At 35.3% G+C, this 22,589-nt stretch overlaps 1 protein-coding gene across 1 annotated transcript in view; it reads left to right on the forward strand.

Moving 5' to 3' along the window:
• LOC138318945 (cholecystokinin receptor type A-like) overlaps nucleotides 1–22,589 on the forward strand; it is a 45,292-nt gene that overhangs the window by 13,796 nt on the left and 8,907 nt on the right. The window contains exon 2 of the mRNA XM_069261776.1: nucleotides 8,763–8,885. The gene's annotated coding sequence lies outside the window, so the exon portion shown is untranslated. The remainder of the gene's footprint in view (nucleotides 1–8,762; nucleotides 8,886–22,589) is intronic.

A 22,589-nucleotide genomic window follows, 5' to 3' on the forward strand; every position in this document is an offset into this window, starting at 1 on the left:
CAGTTCCACTGTACAAGAAGACGAACACATTGCAGACTTCTAAAACACGCACTTCGGGCTCTCACGTGAATCAGGAGGCCGTCCTTATTTGACCCTGGCTGTTAATAGGACATAGATACAATCAAACAAACAAACCGTGTTTTTCAATGAGGAGGAGAGTACAGCGGTGTGAGCCCGTGACAGTTGATCTACGCTCGCTGTTAGCAGTGCGGGGATGAGTAATTGACAGTTCTTGAGACAGGAAATATATAACCTGCCATTCAGACAAGATTCGAAAGTGATTTGATGTTATTCAGATCAGCCCATTGTCTTTCTATGTCTTGTCATCTTACACACCGCACGGAAATAATCCACAAACATCATTCGGGAATCCATATCATAAATAAAAACCCTCAAAAGTATATTTCTAGTTCTACTACAAAATGTATATTGCACTATGGATAGTTTGTTATATACCTTCGCTGGTTTTAAGTTATATGTGCCGTATTTTTCATTCTCACGAATCCAGAAGAGCTTTTGATATGACATTCAACACCAAAACGTAGCAATATTTTGATAATTACAAAACTTGCAATGCATAGGTTGTTGTTTTACAGGTACAAATAAGAGTTGAAACAGATATTTTGGCAGTACTGCCAAAATTTATGATATTTACGTCAATAGTGCAGTGAAATGAGTGCATACGGACAGACCATGAAGCCAAGGTGTGGTCTACAATTTCATTTGGCATTATTAGAAAGTTGTTAACAATGTAAAATGATTTATTCGGGTATGTTTCCATCTAAGTATGTATAAGACATTAAAAAGAATTTTACAGTGCATTATAAGGCACCATGCAAGTTTCTCTGTCAATGTGGAATATTTTCACAACTTAATTCATCAAAACTTACAATTTTCAATTGATTACTGTAGAAAAAAATAGCATGTCGAAATTTTCACCCTGTTACGGCACATATAACTTTAACATAAATATTTACATTTTGCATTCATTCATATAAATCAATCATGTATAAATTAATTCTTTCTCTCACCAAATACATTAATTAATTATATTCATGCATTGCATTTCTTTGTGCTTTTATATCATCAGACATTATGGGAACGAGAAAAAGAAGGTACACCAATTAGAAGTAAATTGAATTGTGCGCATGATAAAATGTTTCAAGACATTCAAATGCATTAATGTGACCAGAGAATGAAACTATGATAAAAGTATATCCTTAGCTTTCTGACATTTCACAAATCCTATAGCATTCTTATGACGGTCCAAATATACCCGCACTGGTGTTTGAAACACCTCCATTAACATACCGGTATTTGCCTTGCAGACACGGACTTCCATGTTCCACATGCCGTTCGTTATCCCGCAGCCCACTGATACATGGTAAGGCAGTAAAACATATTTAATGACGCACACAATAAGCTTGTCACATGCAGACTGTAAGGCCAGAGGGAGGGAGGATATTTATAGGAATAGCCATCAATCGGCAATATCAGGTTAATTAAGAGGCAGCGAGAGATTCATTAAAAGTGTGGATTGATAAATCACAGACTTGTCTTCTGGTCATTATCACAGTGGTGCGGAGGGCAACACTGGAGACCCGGTCATTGGGACATTGGGATAAAGTATCGGTCAGCGGGGCCTGGGTATAGTTTATAGTCTCTCTCATGGGTTAAGCGATTCTCACTGAGTCTGTAGATAGATTATAGTCTTTTTTACAGGGGCCTGAATATAGAGTATAGTCTCTCTCACAGAGGCCTCCAAGTAGAGTATATTCTCTCCCATACGGACATGGAGATTGAGTAAAGTCTATCTCTCACAGTGACATTGAGATAAGGTATGTGTCACAGGGGCTGGGGAACAAAGTATAGTCTCTTTCACAGCGGTCAAGAAACAACATATAGTCTCTCTCACAGGGGTCAGGGGACAACATATAGTCTCTCTTACAGGAGTCAGGGGACAACGTATAGTCTCTCTTACAGGAGTCAGGGGACAACGTATAGTCTCTCTCACAGGGGTCAGGGGACAACATATAGTCTCTCTCACAGGGGTCAGGGGACAACGTATAGTCTCTCTTACAGGTGTCAGGGGACAACGTATAGTCTCTCTCACAGGGGTCAGGGGACAACATATAGTTCTCTCTCTCTATAGTCTCTCTTACAGGGAGTCAGGGGACAACATATAGGGGTCAGGGGACAACGTATAGTCTCTCTTACAAGTGTCAGGGGACAACATATAGTCTCTCTCACAGGGGTCAGGGGACAACATATAGTCTCTCTCACAGGGGTCAGGGGACAACGTATAGTCTCTCTTACAGGAGTCAGGGGACAACGTATAGTCTCTCTCACAGGGGTCAGGGGACAACGTATAGTTTCTCTCACAGGGGTCTGGGGACAACGTAAAGTCTCTCTAACAGGGGTCAGGGGACAACGTACAGTCTCTCTCCTGGGGATAAATTGTGGGTTTTTCTCACAGGGCCTGTTTTTGGGGGGAGCAGAAGTTGAGCAAGGTTGTTTTTTTGTTTGGGGCGGATTCTATAATATTTATACCGTTAGTATAATGCGATCAGATAAACGCGACGCCCTGATCTCCTCAAACTCTATGTTGTTTCCAGATTATTACTGCATAGGGATATTGCTTTAAAAAGATATATAAACGTCATCTTATTGGTACAGCCTTGTGTATAAAATGTAATATAGACTTGCACGTCGTAACATGACTCTGTGATTAGGTCGTTTGGCTCAAGAAACCGACATAATAGTCTGTATATGTTCAATACCTGGTGATGTCAAATCTCAGCATGTAATTCCATCTGAAGGTACACCATTAAAATGTCTGCAGCAATATACATGAGGATTTAAAGTAATTTTGAAAATCAATCTCGGGGAAAAAAAATCAAGACTGATTTATTTTTCTGCTGGTGAGACATTATTAGATTTATATGTAGCTATACGAGTCTTGCTTTTTATTCAGATTGTGTGGTTTCTTTTTGTATTTATGAACATTTTCCAAAAATTGGTTGGAATAATAGAAAATAATTGGAACAATGCCCTATGTCTGCAAGCAAAGTATTCGGCTGCTTTTTTTCTCTTTCTTTTATGTAACATAGTTTTACCGTAGACAGAGTAACCATGTAATCTAACCATGGCAGATATATTGAATTTTCTTATTTGAGCACGATACAGCCTGTACACTTGGTAAGTAAAGACATATGATGTATATCAGAACATAAATAGTGCTTTTGAATACATAAGTCAAGTAAAAAAAAACGTTAAACGAAAAACAAAACGCAAATGTTGTCAAGACTATCTTTTGCAACAACAGCGAACACCTTGAACTGCTTAACCCCGCGGTGGCCGAGTGGTTAACATGTCCCTATATATTACTATAAGCCCTCCACCTCTCGGTTCGAGCTTGAAATCCCATGTGGGGTAGTTTCCAGGAACTGACCGCTGGATGCTGGTATTTCTCCGGGTACTCTGGCTTTCCTTCATCAACAAACCTTACATGACCCTGGCTGTTGATAGGACGTTAACCTGATAAAGACTGAACCCTTACCATCCAGTCAAGTCTGATGTCTAGTTCATGTATCATAGCGAAACTCATTTCAATGTGTAAACTTATATTTATGATATTTCATATCAAAAAGAATAACGCCCGTATGCAGCAATTAGATTACATGTTTGTTTTCTTAAAAAAATTAACGAAAAAACGATTGATGAAAGGAAATAAGGTGATTAATATTATTTAAAGGCCCAATACCTTTCCGGAGCAAAATATAAAGGTTTCTTAAAAAACATAAATAACATCAGAAAATGCGTACCGATGACCTAAATAAGGTTACGACACCAAGCATATGCAAGATTTCCTGCGTAATATATGAAAACAGTGGAGAGTCAATTCGCTGTTTTGCCGTCTGCGCAGTGATAAAACTACCGCCAGGTATTTAGGACGACGCGGGAAACATAAACGACCCGCGGTATGAAAATAAACATTTTATTTATTTTAATCAAATCGTTCGGAAGGTGATGATAATGTAATAAGGTGCGACTCTACAAAATTATCGATCTTGTTTTACATTCCCATTTTAAAAAATTTAAAACCGTTTTCGGAAGGTAGTGTGCCTTTAATGTAATTTTCATTACGGCAAATATTGGAGATATAGGATTATATAAGAAGCATTTCATTCTTTTTAAAATGCACCTTATTTGTTATCTTAGAAATACCATAATTCCAAAGGAAACAACATGTCCGGAATAATTACATGTCTTTCACTTTCAGTGGGGTTTTTTAGGATAGAAAAGACTAATTTAATAATATTGGTCGAAATACGATGATAAACACATTAAAACCATGTTAAGTTAAGATTTAGTAAGGCATAAGCCATTTTTGATCCAGGTGATGTTTTGGGACGCAATATATGAAAAATAAATAAATCCTGATAAAAATGGATAAAATTCAAATTATTATTGTTATATTTGGAACCGTATGTAGGCCAAAATAACTAGATTAGAGTATATATTGGATTGTTATCACGGCTGTTAATAAGATATGCTCGCGATGGTCTATAGACAAGAGTACGACAAAGCAGAAAATCCCATATTCCAATTTGGGAAATTGGTGATATATGAGACTGCGGGGCACTGATGTGCATTACGAACAATTATTTTCAATTTAAATATGGATATTGGAGCTTTTAAAGATTTTAAATTCTCGCTCTTATATTTCCATCCACAGAAAGGCTGATTAAACGCTAAACCCAATATAATACATTCGGCAGAAATGTTCATCAATAACCTATTAACTTACTTACAGATTGTTTGAATGCCTTGAAGACAATTTCGCTTGTCCTAGATAATGGGTTTATAGCAGCTTAGATAACGGGAAGTATGGATGCCTACATGTGACACTTGTATTGGTGAAACTGAGTAGAAATCAAAGTCGAAAAAAAATATCAAATAGTACATCACGCCATATTTAACAAACGTAATTAATTTAGTTCTGCTTATTTTGTCAAATTGTTTATACAGAACATAATTTATGTGTCAGTTATAAAAAGAAGAATACACATTGTGTCTGTGTGTGTGTTTTTTATTTTATTTTTTTTTATATTGTGTGTGTGTGTGGGGTTTTTTCTGTTACATTTCATTTGCGCAAACAATTCATGTCTTCAAAGAATCTCTCATTAACTTTAGGAAAAAATCGCCTATGATATAGGCAATCATAGTCGGAGACAAAGTACGGTTGCTTGCACACCGCTACACTACATCTGTACTTTCATTTATTTACTCTCTGTGCTTTTTCTGATTTACGTTTTTGTTGCGAATGTTGTTGGTAAACCTGCATCTACTATAACAATCCTTTTATGTGAAACAAACACGAGTTTAGCAAGTGTGAGTGTTGCGAGACAGCTATTATTTATTAATGTTTCATTGTGGTGACAAGCCCTTATGTCTAAATCATAGTGCTATCTTACTGAATCATACTATTGTTATACCCCTATAAAATAGTTTCTATATAAACTCTATTGACAAAAATGCCAATAAATGAATTGTTCCGTCGAGCGGTCCAAAGACGTATATTTACACTTGCTATGCTTGGTCACTATACGCTAATACTAGCCGATTTTGTTTACCATAACTGCATGGTAACATTGAACTTTGAACTTGCGTAAGAAAATGTTCTATGCAACGTAAAAGGACTACTTTTTTAAACAAACACATGGCTTTGTTTACATTTTGATGCAACATTACGTGTATATTGTTGTTTTTCATAGAATTTTGGAAAAATGTAAACAATAAATACATGTTTAATATTTATATATGATTCAAACAATTTTTAAATTAACAATTGTATAAAGAAACGGAAAAATATCCCGACCGGGGCGACGTGCTTTCATTTTTGTTAAAAATGATGGGTGTCAAATGTAAACATTACCTCTGTGTCTGTGTTCGTCATACGATCTAGTCTTTTGGGTGGACGGGCGTGAGACCTCCTGATAGAGGTCAGTTATAAACATATCCTCTTGTCTTTGTTCTTTGAGAATTTAATCATGTGTATTATAAAACATGCACCGCTAGTAATCCACGTGTTGACAGTTACGCGTCACCACAAATACATTGTATCCATCGAACACAAGTGAAGTTGTTCCATCTATAGCCTAGATGGCGATGGATATAAGCGTAGATTATATAATCACATGGCTCCGAAGGATGTAATAGACGACAATCTCAAACAAATTTAGCTACTTGAACACTGGTGTTTTGACAACTTCGGAAAACTCCACTGTGTAAGCGTGCGTCAGCCTCGCCTCGCTGCACAATAACGGTCACCGAGTTCACACATGTGGTCGAGAACAAATACTTTATGTTATTACGCTATATATGAACTTTTTGCAAAATTTAATACCTACTTAAAGTTCTGATCTGATTAAATAAAATTATCTCTGAAATTTACTTTGTTTGTCATGTTTATTTTACACTAAAACATTAAACTTTTTTGTCATTGCGCGGATGAATAATTCTACCTTACGTGCAGAGTCATCATTCGCTGTTCAATTGAGTAAGCTCCTCCCACTTTTGACCGACTTTTATTGAATAATTACGTCACTTTCAAATGACGATTTTATTGCATAAAATATAAATAAAAAGTCGTGTGAGTGTAAATATAGGGATTGGATTTCGTTTTTATGTTAACCATGCTTGTATGGAGCAATTCCTCTAAGAATATATTCAAGCGCCCCATAGAATATATTCTTAGAGGAATTGCTCCATACAAGCATGGTTAACATAAAAACGAAATCCAATCCCTATCGACTGTTAAAATGTGCTGTTCGACGGAGTGACGTCACACCTACAATTTGTGACGTCAATGCATTGTTTGAGTCAATGGTTATGACAAAACAGTTATCGACTGAGATTTCGGGCAACAGATAATTTGTTGGACCCTCACACAAACTGTTGCCCTCGACCTTCGGCCTTGGGCAACAGTTTGTCTTCGGGTCCAACAAATCACCTGTTACCCTCAACCCCAGTCAACAACTGTATACTATCGATCTCTCTTTACATATGTGCTTGCAATAGACGAACCAGTGATAGGGAAATTAAATCAATACGCAATGGAAAGAAACATAGTCATTCTATACTCAGAAAGCGATCAATGTGTCTTAATCTTACTAAAAAGCATGTATGAAATATATTTTTTTTTTCAAAAAACACGGTATATCAATAATGTAACGTTATGACAATCTAATCCAGAAGGCTTTTGCTAATCAAAGGCGATATCGAACAAACGCATTGATCTTGTTTTTTTCTTGGCGAAATTTTAATACCATTTATCCTTCTCTGAATCAATTCGAGAGTACAAAGATATATTCTCTCGACATTGATACAAATAAAATAATGCCGTCAGACAATGAAGCCATACAATACTATATTATGTAGGCTTTACCTATTTTTAAAGTGTCATCGGCGCCTTGTCTCCTTCTCTTAGTAATACCTTTGGCCTCACAATTGTTTATATAGATCAACAAGGATGTATCTCCAAAACAGATAATAGTTTGTCTACTAAAACTCAATTTTCGTCCCTCTCTGGTAGAATATTTCAGAGTGACAACACTTTAAAAAGGGCAAGAGTTCCACTATTATGAGACAATACGAATGTACCACAGTCTCCCAACATCCACGCATGCGTGAGGCCGTCCTTACATGATCCTAGTTGTTAATGTAATCAGTCAAGGAGCCAACCAACCCGGTTCTATTTTGACCTGTTACGTGACCTCCGGTATTTATCAAAATAAGAGTTTGAACTTTGAAACATCTTCTTGAACTCATACGTATCATCGCCTGCTTCAATTATTGCCCGTTCCTGTTTGACTTATCTACCTACCTAGTCTACCTGGCTTCGGTCTGTTAGTTAGACGATTTCGTCTCTTGACCACCTTGAATAGTTCGTAATCATTGATGCTTAGTTGCGCCTTTTCCTTAATGATACTTTATCTTAATCCTTAGATGTTTTGGTTGTGGTTTGGCGGGATCCTCTTTTCTATTTACACAAATCCCCTCATCTCTATTTAATACTAATCAATCGCTGAATTTATTAAACCCCCCCAACCTTCTTGACCTCTTATCATTTCCACTCGCTGTAACATTGACTTTAACATTAAAGCGACGAGAGTATCTAATTTCGACGATAAGTTAATTAATATAAGCATTGGCAAGGTTTTGAGATGTGCATTATGATATCATTGTCGTTCATTGATATGATTATGTCTGATGAAATGGTATATATATACATACATACATAAGTATTGATACAAGCATACAGTGTACCTATACCTGTCTGCATTTTTACATGTGTATATATCAACTGTCCACTGTGATAAAAACAAGGAAATAAAATAATCTTATCTGAATCTGACCCTTCTTCTTGGCCTTGGGCACTTAATTATTTAAATATGTGTATACAATTTTCAGCGCGATTCTAACAATGGCTGTTAATATCAAGGGCAACAGCATGCTCGCCTCGGTTTTGAATGCATGGTTATCTCAAAGAATTTAACAAATTTATGATTTTGTGAAATATAATTGAACATTTCACTCCTTCACGTACTAGTTAAAGCATAAAACCAGGTTATTGGCGGGACCTACATTAGGGTTTAGGTGTAATATGACATTTTCGTATCACCATTTGACATCTATCAACGCGATTGATATCTCTCAATATCGTATTAATGTCAAGACTTATTCTTCATATTTTCCAGAAATGTTACCTCTACGCATGACGAAGAAACCGGAAGTGAGAATGTAAATAAAGACGACGGATACACCAGATCCGGCGAAGTAGTCTACACTAAAGAATCCGTGGACCACTCTTTTACAGAACAGTGAGTATTGATAAAAAACGCCGTATTGCCCGTATATGCTAAAAATAATTTATGGGAATGTAGAAATATAATTACTTGAGCACATACTAAGTAGTCAAACGCTCTCTCACTTGATAGTGTGTTTAATGCTGACACTTCGTCTGAATTATTCAATAAATCTATCGTCGTTTTATATAAACCTTCATACGATGTTCTAGGCCGAATGATTCCGCCATTGTATCGTTTTAATACAGGCCTTGAGCCGATGAACATCGTTCCAATGCCTACATAAAAGGACGATAGAACAACAAAACTAATCTGACTATCTTTTGCTGTAAATTGAAGTATTCTGTGACAGCACCTTAACGTAAAATCGAGTTAATTAGGAGAATGTTTTTACGTGTCTAATCCACCACCTTGTTCAGATTCGTTGTGAGTTGTATTTGTTTTATCGTTTGTGAAGAAAGATGGAGCTATTTTACGACTACATTAGAACATATCAAAACGACAGCTCACCATGCATTAGTCATAAACAGTTTACGAACAATGATGAGGGGTATTCCTTATTCCAGTCAATTTATTTTAAAAGGACGTGACTCTAAATGAAATTTGAAGTTTGAGTAAAATACATATTTATGACGTGCCAGATACCTTACTAAATAATATAGTAGAATTATTGTTCAAATATGTCAAATAAAATAATTAGAAAGGAATTTCCATAAATTTTCTATATTTTTGAGTGATCAGGTCGAGACTATGCTGAGTGAGATAAAATAGTAGCATTAAATTTTGGTTACTTCCCACAATGCACGGCATAAATTAAGTAAATGTAAACAAAATGGCGGGTGATAAACGTGGGTGAAGCGAAATAAATTCCAATAGAAAACGGAGTACGGCAAGGGTTAGTAACACACGCGATTGTGTTTTGAAAGGAGATAAATATAAATGGATCGCAGCAAATACAAGAGACAGGGGCAATTTCCCGACTTTATACTTGCATAATGTACACATACAATTCAAGAACCTCCCTCCCCCTTTCTGGTGCCCAATGGAAATTGAATGTTCTTTACAATGCCAGAAACTTTATTTGTTCATTATAACCCCGTTTTTGACCAGCTTTCGTTTTGCGTTCCAAGAAAAGAATATGGCGTTCAAATTTAAAAATATTTTTGGGTTGATGTTCTCCTGAGTTTCTGGCGTTTTATATAAATAACTAGCCCTACAGAACTACTTATTTTGGATCATGTCCCTTTAAATAAAAAAACGGCATATGTTTGGTCAACTGAAAAATTAGTGCGCGCACGATTTCTATTCAGCATGCAGGTACTGGCCGCTGGTCGTTGGTTTTTCACCGGGTACTCCGGCTTTCTTCCACCAACAAACCTGGCACATCCTTAAATGACCCTGGCTGTTAATAGGACGTTCAACTAATCAAATTCAGCATGCAACATAAATATTTTGTTTTATTCAACGTAAGTTCTTTTGCAATTGAATATATACTAAGCTCTGGACACTATATCTAAACTTGTGCGAATTTGTTTGTTCCATTTTCATAATTATTCTTTATTCTTTATAGAAAACTGTCAGACATTTCAGTCCCTGGGCCAATATAGATAAAGAAGAGTGACATTATTATCCTATTCATATCACATTCTTCCATATAAATTTTGCAATTTTACGTACTTTTGGTGATAGATGTTATTAATATTCACAAAAAGCTTTCAGTTTTCTATGCAACTTATTCTTACGGACAATAAAATTTTCGTGATGACATTGATGTCTTAGTACATCGTGAAATGCCATATTCGAATTGACATTTAGGTTTTATCGGAATGCACTATTAAATGAAGAAATTTCCCGAAGCATGTATAACTTTATTAGGAATTTATCGTTCTGTCCAGTTGAATGGCTCATAAAATGTACTTCCTGGCGATCTAATTGTATCACGTGTGCGTCAGATCGGGTCCAGCTTACTCTTATTCATCAATTATTTGTGGATTTCTCCTTACATCACAATACTTGAGGGAAATATCATTTCTAAACTTTCGTAATATACAACATGTCACGAGGTCGTGGTCCTAGCAATATACGTACTACGACGGATTCTTCATTACTGTCATAAAAAGCGTCTGTTTGACCTAGATTCGGCAAGTAGCTGTTTTACGAAGTAAGCGTATTGATGACACTGACTGGATCATGGCGAACTCTCTTGTGACGGAAATGACAGATGAGTCCAGAACTGTGATGATACGTGCCGTGTCGATTTGTCTACATTATATCAAGGTGAACAATCAATACACCTACCCTTGAAATCATCTGATTTTACCTGACGGACCATAACATGGGATGAACTTGATAATTATCGAATGTTTGACCACAGTTTATGTATTAGATCCACATATGGAATTTGTATGTTTCTTACATGTATGCAAGTTTAATTATTCTCATTTTACTGATATTTCTTATAAAGAAGCTCCATTGAGTTGTTTTATATTGCTTAACTGAAATATTTCGACACACCTGGTTAATTTGATTGTTTACACGAAAATTGCAATCAAAAGTCTCGCTTCGATTTCAAATACTCGTATACTCGTATTTAAGATACTCCACCGCCGATAGAGCACAAACGATGTTCATCATTTGAACAATAATTTGTGTTTAATTGTGTATATATACAGTCTTTATGTCTAATTAACACAAAATACATTCAAAATAATTTATTTTGCTTTTGGTGCATGCAAAATTAGTAGTTCGTTCTATATATGACATGGTGCGACGGAATTGTTTCGGTTTGCAATTAATTATTTTCAATATTTTTATCTTGAAGTAAACTTAGAAGCTCAAACTTTGCATTGATGGTAATGGTGTAAAGATATTAACTTTTGTAATTGAAGAAAATACTAAATCGTCTGCTCATGTTTTGATACTGAAAAACACCGTTTGTCAGCGGTGGAGCATCTTTAAAGCTCATTTTTGTTATTCCACGAGTCTATTTACTGTACGATTAGTGTAAGATATGTATATATGGTCGACACATTATAATTTTTTTTCTGGTACTTAACTTAACTACCCAAGTGCTCTAATAGTGAAATATATGGGATGTTTCATCTCGACTGGTTTTCCTTCGTTCATTAATTGCATGTTACAGGCACAAAGGCTTATTTTCTCAAGACGCAGTCGCCGTGACGTGTAGACGTTTGATATTTCCATTAATATGTCGGCTTTTTGCACTTGGATAACCCTGATCATACATCTACTATATTAACGGATAGTTTTAGATATCTTACGCTTCAATTCCTCTGGTCGCCATTGTGCTGGAATGTCTATCTTAATCTTATTTTTCTAGACCTATTGCTATACGAACTGCTTAGTCAGCTGTCTTCAATGGTATTAAATTCTGAAAGCGTTATATGAATAATAAGTGAAAAACAATTGGACTAAAATTATTTGAAATGAAAGGATATTTAAATCACTCAACTATGCAAAGACTAATTCTATAATTCTGATTTGATTACAATTTGAAGACGGATTTTGAGACGGATTTATCTGTCAGGAGACATATTTGTTTTTCAAAAATAGAAATGGAAACTGATGTTATTTCAACGCCATGTATTATAAACAGTATGTTTACGTCATAAAGTGTAAACTAATTCAGTGACTTTTTATAGAACAAATTGGCCTGTTTATATGTCTGGATATTTGTATTTGATAAAAAGTGTGGGATAAAAATTAAAAAAAAAAATTGGATTCAGTACTGTAACATGACTCCAGCGTACTTCTTTCTGACTCGCAGACGACAGGTTTGCCGATCCATAAATCCATTTATAGAGGACGAGAAACATGTGAATTCGTAATTTCATTATTGGTAGACACTAAAAAGATTTCCAAGGATTAAAACCACGAAACATTGAAATGTATGCGGAAAAAAAGAATTCAAAGATTGAATTTCCGCGGCGAGGTTCTCGGTTTAGTGCCAATCAAGCATTGGTTGATTCCCAGGGGGAAGTTCACCGTGTTCTCTCAGAGTTTTGTCGCCAAATTCCGTTCACCTTGAGACGGAACATGAAACATTATTACACCAGTTAAGATGTAACCAGACCAACACTGGAGCGATGTGTAGACAGTGATATCAATTATTTAAGAGAGCATTTTTATAAAAGGCATATACTATTGTATAGTTACGCTTTCTGATATATAGATCAACATCGCGGGATCAGGCGTTCTAGTGATCCATCGCTAAATCGATCCTACCGAACATATCCCTCAAACTGACAGTCTGACGGGGTTTAGACGAATTGGACCGGTGATATACGTCGCCGCTTAGTAAATAATCACATGACTGGCGGCGATGTCAGACTGGTTTAGTTAAGGTTACTGCATATTTGTTTAGATAATTTGCAAATAAAATGTAAGCAAATGTATTTACGCTTGCCAAATACTTCTTTTTCTGATTTGTTCTTTTTAATTTAGTCTTGTGAATATTAGTAAAGCTGGTCTTTGATATGAATGACGCAGATCAAGTTTAATGTCTTACTCTTCCGGAGCTCCTGGTTCGTAATATTTTAGTTACATTGAAGTAATTTTCTCCTACCTCTCCTTGTTTGTTGGTGTTTTCTCACATTTTATGGTTTGTAGCTTAAATTACAATTACATTCAAATCAAGTGTCCTTTGACGTTTTAATAAGGTAGAAGTTTCCTTCGTGCGTTTTGGGTTTATATTACAAATATTTACATTTGAAAATGTCTGCCACATTCAGATGTTTTTCCAGGACTCAACCACAATACCCAACCGTGATGATTTCATCAGGCGGACAGCCAAGTTCAAACATCTGATTTACAAAATACGTCTTTTATCTTTTAAGGCTATTTGCGTAATATTTCATGATTTAAATGATTAAAGCAGGTAATTGTGAATTTTATTTTCGAATATATTCTATGCATATGATCTAACGAAAGCTAATCGGTGGCATGAAGTGTCTGATGTTATTGCTTCACACAAAACTCCATTTTCGCCTAAAAAGAATCTTTCTTTTGAGGTAGATCCCATAGTTGTCCATGTAAAATGTGGTGTCACAGGTTGGATACCTCAATAGTATTATGAAGATATAGCTCTAAACCCGCAAAATGTGGCATTTAAAATTATGCGATGGATATATAACTTATATATGTATAACTTCAGCCGTTCTTTACCTGAATCCTGATTAGTCCATTGCAGACCTATGATCTCGTCATCACAAACATAAAAGCGGTTTTTAAACCTGAAATGATAGCAGTCAAATTAAAATGAATTGAATGTATAATTCATAACGCGGGTCGTATTATGTTTCCCGCCGTCGTCCTAATTACCGAGCGTTAGTTGACTATCACCGTGCCAGACGGCAAAACAGCGAAATGAATCTTCAGTGTTAAAATATATGTAGATTACGCAGGAAAACTTGCATTTGTTTGGTGTTGTAACCTCATCTTAGGCCATCGATAAAAATATTCGTATGTTATTATTGTTTTCAAGAATCTTTTTTGTTTTTGTTTTGGAAAGGTAGAAGGCCTTTAATGAGTTATTCCCTGGTGTTTGATCGTGTGTCTGTGGAGAATGATACCATGCAATGTCATATGTATACTCACATCAGGTAATCAATTATTAAACAAGGTTGGTGACTCGAATAAAGATTTCCAATATCTATACACGGACATAAAAAAAACGCCATACTGGTTTGTAATCAAATAAAGCAATGGAAGGTCATTGTGGACAGTTCTGATGTCAAAGGGTTGTTGTTCTTCAATAAAATGACAATAGTATGTGGATTGTTTTGTTTTACGTGACGTCTGGAACGCATTGTTCGGTCAGTTATAGAAATCGTGACGAATATGGAGATGTAAATTATAGGATTATCAAATTAATAATATGTTACTGATACTTTGTTTACTCTTTTATAAACCATGCGTTTAAATATTGCAACGATCGAGATTTCGTGAGAATGTCAAGAGGCGAGGCAGTAATGCCTATATAGACCGAATATTAGGTCTATGAGGTTAATAAACACAGGACGACGATGACATGTCTATGATGCTGACACGACTGTGTTGTTGTTGTCATGACAACAGTTTAACATTTTCAATGGCGATTACCGTTTTTGTGTAAACCTTTAAAATTTCACATTTCTGGAGTACATTATTAATATATACCCCCAGAATATGCATATTCTCCTCATACCTATTACCTACCTATCACAAAATAGGGTACCATAATCTTACCATCCTAACATTGTCTATTGACACCATGATAGGTACAAATATATGTAGATTTCAACTAATTATCATGTCCCTGTGTTGTATACTGAGATTTGTGCAGTATTTGCTGCACTTTGAAGCAATCTGGTTCTGATCGAAGATTAATATGTGGTAATATTGTGTAAATAGATTTGTAGATTGTAACACGCTCAATTTGTTGATGGTATCAACAACATTATCCACGAAGAGCGTGAGCACGTGCGCCGTATGTCTGATAAGGTAGGCGTCTAATTGACACATCTGTACACCGTTAGCGGCGAGATGTATCTGTGTATCTGTACGAACGCCGAGATAATACTCCTGTTTACTTAATTAACAGACATTGTCCGGTATCGATGTCAGTCTAAGGTGCATTATATCTAATTAATACAAAAATGACAGGTCCGCAACCTTTCATTATAGACATTGTACATATCCAATTTATCTTGCACGACGTTGTCATGTCATCGACCTATCTTGTTAATTAAAGGAGGACGGACCACTGAAGATCATATGGACGTCATCGAGTGTGATATCAGACGTCACTGTCAATATATCAGACATTACTGCAGGTTATATCAGACAATATCAGCACTGGTCTTAAAACTGACAATGCAAGTTTTAAAAAAAACCATAACATTTATTTTTAGATATGTCTTTATCGGTTAAGTAAGTTGATTGTTTGTCATATTTTGGAGTCTTTGTGTTGTTTCTATTTTTACCTTTGACAGATAAAGTTGATCAGTACTTAGAATCTTCACGTCACTAGGCACAGAAAAAAAAATATTGTACTAAACTTGGGATACGGAATAAATGTAGCACAGCCAAATAAGAAATTTTATTATGTTGAGCTATATTAGATCAATACTCGTCGATATACTCGTCGATACTACAAAAATATCCCGGGAGAGTGAGCGTCTTTGGCTACATCATTGATATCTACTATAAAAATTGAAGTAAAATGTGATTACTATGCAGGAGTAATGTTCGCGTACTGATGTCGAGTGGTAATCTGTCCGATATGCTCTCGTGATTTTACAGCACAGTCTAGCATTTTGAAAATGAGATATTTTCAGCAGTTTCACAAACATTCCTTATCTAAAAGTAATTCCTTAACTTAAAATTCATCATACAAAGATTTATAAAAATAACCTAACAGCCTTCGGTTTTACTATGAGATAGTCCAGGGGTGGATATAACGTCAGGTATAGTAACCCCTGGAGTTTTGGGGATGGAGTAGGGACAACTATAATGTTAAAGCGTCGCCCTAGACTTGTCTGCAGCAGTATAAAGTACACGTCCGACTCTCTGTGTGACGGTACTCAAAGTAACGTGGAGTCCGTCTGACGTTATAATAGTGACGTCTTGTCACAATGCACCGTTCTCTTCTCGAAGTCGAAATTAGATATTGATCGTAAGTCTGGACTCGCCGTAAACAAGTACTGTAAGATAATTGGAAAGTAAAGGCCATTACGATGTTTGTCTCCCCGAACGTGACTTGCCTAACAATGGTCGGTTAGTCGTTTGACGAGAAGATCCGTGATATCTACGGTAAAAAAAAGGCATCGAGTCTCTGTCACATCTACCACAAGCATACCTTCAATGGTGTTTGTCTATCAAACCCGCAAGGAATATCTCATAACACAAAACCAAACCAAAATCACAGTTAGGCACTTTTGAGCTTCGCAAGGTCTTTTTCTGATATTTCAAATACATTTACATCTTAGATGCACAACGCAAAAAATAATTTCGATGAGCAAAACTTGCGCCAGTCCAAGCATTGAATGCGTGGGCCTACTATCGTGACTATTACACATACAACATTAAACCTCTCCAAAACACATCACATCAAAGAATTTGTCACAAAATTCATTTACGTGAATCTTATCTTAACTTTTATAAATTTTCTTTGCCGTTGCTTCTATGTTATCGGTATTTAAGGTTTAAGTTAAATTGATTTTTGTAATAAAATATATAAATGTAATTTAATTAGAATGACCTTTGCAAGCAAGATTTAATTATTTTTATTATAACAATTGAATATTCTTACACATAATTCTGCAATATTGAATAGGGTTATAAGAAGAATTATCAAAACTAATTTAGTTGTGGTTTCGGAGATAATAAGCCTCATAGACAATGAAAATCTCCTAATCATAACCATCTATAGTTTTCATTCCCTTTTATGCAAAGATGAATGAAATGAGCGTACAGACTCGTGTTGCATCAACATTAGAGGTCATTGGGCTGGGTAGCTCAGAATTGCAGCAAAAGGGTTCATTCGACGCTGGTATGACAGTGATAATAGTTACATTAACGTCGAATTACCCTTTCGCATGTCAAGCAGTTGTGTTTTCCTCCATTTCTGCCGGACGTACAACAGTCTACACAAAGATATTTACAAAGAACCAGACATCGGACAAAAATTTCCGGAATTACTATTATGAGTTTGACCCTGCCTAACTATAGCGTCAAAACTCATTATCAAAACCTAGACGGCTTTTTCGATGAATCCTGTTTGGTAAGGTCCTATTTTCAGTTTTACAATTATGTATAAAAAGAACACGTTTTTCATTATCATTGAAATAAATTTTAAGATACAAACACCTCTGTGACCATTGTGTGAGGTCAAGATTCGAACATAATACTGTTTTATGACTTCATTGGCTACCACCTGTTTACACTAAGACGTTGATATCGTGTAAAATATATAAGCATATTTGCATCCACATTCAAAAATTCTATAGATTTTGCAAGAATTATTGTACAGTTCTATTTGTTAAAAGCATTTAAAATTTGATATTCATCTTTGATGACTGTGTTGGTTGATATAAGGTACAAAAAACACATTTCAAAATCTGCTATTACGTGATAAATTTGCATCCTTTTATAATTTTTAAGGAAGTTCGCAAGTCTTCCATAAACGATGTTTGCATCTTGTAAGAGTGTTTCGTTAATTTGAAATGCATCTTTCAATATTGCAAAGTCTTCAAATATATCTCGAAAAACCTTATTGAATGTTGAATTTGACATTTCTTAAGTTCGGGTCATTACTGTCAAACACAAAATAAAACAGATCGCTAAATGGTCTGTATGGAGCATATTAAAGGATTTATTTAGGATGGTTGTCACACCTTATGATAGCTTTCCCATTGTAAATACATTGAGATTCATAAAACTATCAAATGATCCAAAATGCTCTTTTTATGTCTCAGACAGCATTTCATTTACAGTTTTGAAATTGCTTCGATTTTTTAAAACTTGCTTTATGCTACCTCTGCGAATGGTACAAATCTTGTTAAAACATTTTATTTTGTTAAAACAAAACAAGCAACACTGCATTATCCATGCATGTATGCCGACTTAAAAAAAATAGACATCACGCATGCTTGCAATTTTCACTTTCGATTCTGTCTCCAAGGAAAAGCTTCCTTGTTCTTCATGGCTTTTAATGATGTTACCGTCACAATTTCAACAGAAAATAAAATTTGACACTCGGTTAAATCAGAAACATTGATGGCTTTGAGAGAACAAAAGGCCAATAGTTTAAACTGTTTCATAGTTAGTTTTTATGTGTCAATTTAGCTGTTTTATTGTTGGTTAGTCCCTACAGATATGAGACATCAGTAAACATGTAATGTTATAATAGGAACGGGCTAATAATGGCTCCCTGGGAAACGCCTTTATTTACTAACCCATACATACAAAATTTAAATACACAATGGTGAATTCATTTACGGTTTGCTTCTTAAAATAACTGAACCATTACAGTGGCAGATTTGATGACGATCAAGACGAGATCAGTAAAGTTCTGGGAGCATTCTATTTGCACATACTCGATTTGTTCTTAATTTTTCGTTGTTTATATTACACAAAATGCAGCATTGCTTAAAGTTGTATGGTCTATAACTTTCGCTCTTTTGGTCATAGTGAAAACTGTTTAAGTGTTATACATGTTTTCTCCGTCTGCCTGAGGTTTAAACTTTCTAATTTTACCACTTTTTATAAAGTTGCAGCACTGGGAGTATCTTTAATTATAAAAGTAAAAAATCTTTTTAACGTGTTCACGTGAAAAATAGGCTCGAAAGATGCCGAATCATTCCGAACTCTTCCGAACATCGTCGCGACAATCTCGAAGTAAAACGAGAGTTGTGAAACCAAGAGAAAATATCAACAATTTTTCATAAACAAAACATGTGGTCGACCTCATCAGACTCTATCTACAAAGAAAATAATGCTCGCACATTACAATATTTGATACACACAACATTTTACGGTAATGTGTAAATTGGATGTTTCAAATACTCAATCTGTGGACATATACCAGCATGATTTGCTCATATAGGCCAGAAGGAAAACGTAAACAAACACATGTGTGCTTACGCTAGTTACCTGGCTCACCACGTGCAGGTTGTGTCGAACGTCAGTCACGTGATATGATTAGGAATCCGACAAAACCCGAAGTTACTGAACATGGCGGTGATTGAAGGCGCTTTATTCAAAACCAGAAATATATGATTCCTAGATTTCGGCTCTCTTATAGGCCGACATATGCTTTTGGGGAGCTAAATCATCAAGTTATATGTCAATGTTTAAATATCAAATGTTTAAGTTACATATCGTTACAGTGAAATTAGCAGTAATACAACTTTAAGGTTTTTTCTTCTCTTCCCTATAATAAATAGTGAATGCTGAAAAATGGTGACATTATTGTGATATCAAAACAGAGAAATTGACGTTGACAATAACCCCTTGATAAATTAATTGAACATTAAGTTGCTCTTCTGTTATAGCGTCCCATAAATTAATTACGTCAATGATTTCACTGTTTTGAAACATCATCGGGTTATGTAGAATTATTTTAGATACTTTTGTTACGCTGCAATGCAAACAACCCGTGCGTTCCATTTGCATATTCGTACCAGTTGTATCCATACGAATCTGTTGTATTGCAAATGTAACGCGACGTACCAGCAGAACTATACCGGTACAAGTGGTTCGTTTTCAGAAGCTTAACACCAACATATAGCGCTTGGACGGTAAGCGAAAAGGCGTAAACGGAAAGCTCCGTCCTTTATTTGGAAAAAAATGTATTGATAAACAGACTAATTTGGCAAAACTATTACTAAATAGCTCCAGATAAATTTTGAAGCGCCTCTTCAAAAAACAAAGATGGAGTCGAAAAAAGAAACGAGTGCGCATCTTTTTTGGGCGGTTAATATTTTGCACTGTCAAAAATACACTATCACCCGTTGCTAGGGGGTTGCTACGAACGTGTCTATTGTTTCCTATTGTTCTAATGTTACCTGCCGTGTGATAGTGTAAAATACCAAATATCTCTCGACCAATGATTTTAGATTTTAAAATAATAGTATATTACGAGTGAAACTAACACCTTGAGGAGCATACTGGTTATAAAATAGCTCTCTCCCTCCCCCACCCTCTCTTTCTCGTTCTTCCCTACTCTCTCCTCTCTCTCGTCTCAAATACAACTTTATATATATGTATATATTCTCTTGTAAATGCCATTTGTCTGTAATTTGAATGTTTTATTATTTTTTGGAACGGGTTTATATAAGTTTATAACTTGTGCCCAATCCCATTGCACATTTTGCAATAAAATATGTTTAAATCAAATAAAAAACCAATGATAGTGTAAAATACCAAATATCTCTCGACCAATCAGAATGCAGGATTTTCACTTGAGGTATAATAAACCCGTCTATATTTCATTTAGTTGGTTTGTCTCTATAAAGACAAGAAACGTCAGTAAGATTTAATGTTAGAAACAGAAATAGGCTAATAGTGGCTCCCTGGGAAACGCCTTTATCTACTTCCATATCATTACACTGGTTGTTCTGATTGGTAACAATTCTGGTGTTGTTTTGCTTATCACTATCTTTATGTTAGGGATTAAAGGGGTCAGAGTGAAATATCCTTCCAGTTGAGACATGCAAATAGAAATTGTCTTAATAATTTAAGAATATATTATTAAATTCCTCATTTAAAATTTCAATATTTCACAATTTTCTATTCATTTGGATGATGTTTTTACAGCTTACGTTATCAGAGCTTAAGGTTTTTCATAAATAACCGAAAAATGTTATATAACAAAAATTTTATGTAAATTCTACATCAACTTCATTCCTAACAACCGATATTTCTGAGGTAAGAATTTTGTGCAGAATTTTTTACAACACAAAGCACAATAAAATGGCCCTAAATAAAACGCTTAATTAATAAACATGTAACTTCCAAACGCAAAAAGTCGATGGTTTTTGCGAGAGTTTAGTGATAATCAGTTACGAATGTTCTGGTAACATAGTGGTAAATATTGGCTTTCACTTGGACGACCGGGCTTCGAATCCCTATCATTCCATACGAAGGCCTTATGCGAGCTTCCATTCAGGGCATATCAAATACATCGGTGTAATTTGCTTTGCAATTCTTGTTACATAACTGAAATCTATTCCTAAGATAACAAAGACATTCGGCTATTTAAGAACCGTTTAAAATTCCAAATCTTAAGAATAATAGCATAATGAGTCCCTGTTGCGATGGCATATAGAATAGTCAATACACTGGTAAAACCGATTGGCAGGGGTAATAAAGCCTTAGGTACCACTAATGTAGCAGTCTTGTAGTTACGAAACCTTGTATCGTAGATTGATTTATGTTTGCAGGCTGTTCATTTTCTGAAGTATTCACAATTTACATTTGATCCTACCTCAAGAGACAGGAGCTCGTAAAACAGGCGCAGTTGTCTGCGTTTGATACAAAAAAGCAATGGCAATAGTGTTTTGAGAAGGAACATACTGTTCCAAGAAAAGAGATATAGGAATCTTATGAGAACAATGTTTCTTTCTATTAAAGACCTATTAAAAACTGGACAGTATAGGGATGTAAACATCATTAAAACGACAAGTCTGATAGTATTAATGTTATTTCTCTTTTTCAATGGCTTAACAGAAAATTCTAAAGCTCAGAGGTTGATATTTAGGGTGAATTAACTAGAGAGTTTGATGCTGGTAACGGTGAGAGTGTGCTTTCGTGCGTGTATGGCCTAATAATATGAAGTCTATTTGAGCATGTTTGTTACTTTTTTTTTAATTTCATCGGGATAAGAAAAAAAATTTGCAAAAGTTTGAAAATATAATTTACTTCAAAATACAGTAAAATTACAAATAAATAATATTTTGAGTGTCTTGAATGCATCTCCTGGTGCATAAAGAGGCTTGTATACATTTCCTAGTTATCTAAATGAATGAAATATAATTGTTTGTTGGGGGGAGGGGAGAGAAATATAATGACATAATATTACCCTATCTATATAATTATTGAAAAGGGGATATGTAGTTAAATGGACCATTTTAAATATGGCTGCATATCTTACTGACATTGACGGACTAACTATTGTATTTGGTGCTTCACTACCCAGAAGGTTTGGTGTGGAAATTA

The sequence above is a fragment of the Argopecten irradians genome, chromosome 1 (assembly GCF_041381155.1).
Source record: "Argopecten irradians isolate NY chromosome 1, Ai_NY, whole genome shotgun sequence".
Taxonomy (NCBI): Eukaryota; Metazoa; Mollusca; class Bivalvia; order Pectinida; family Pectinidae; genus Argopecten; species Argopecten irradians.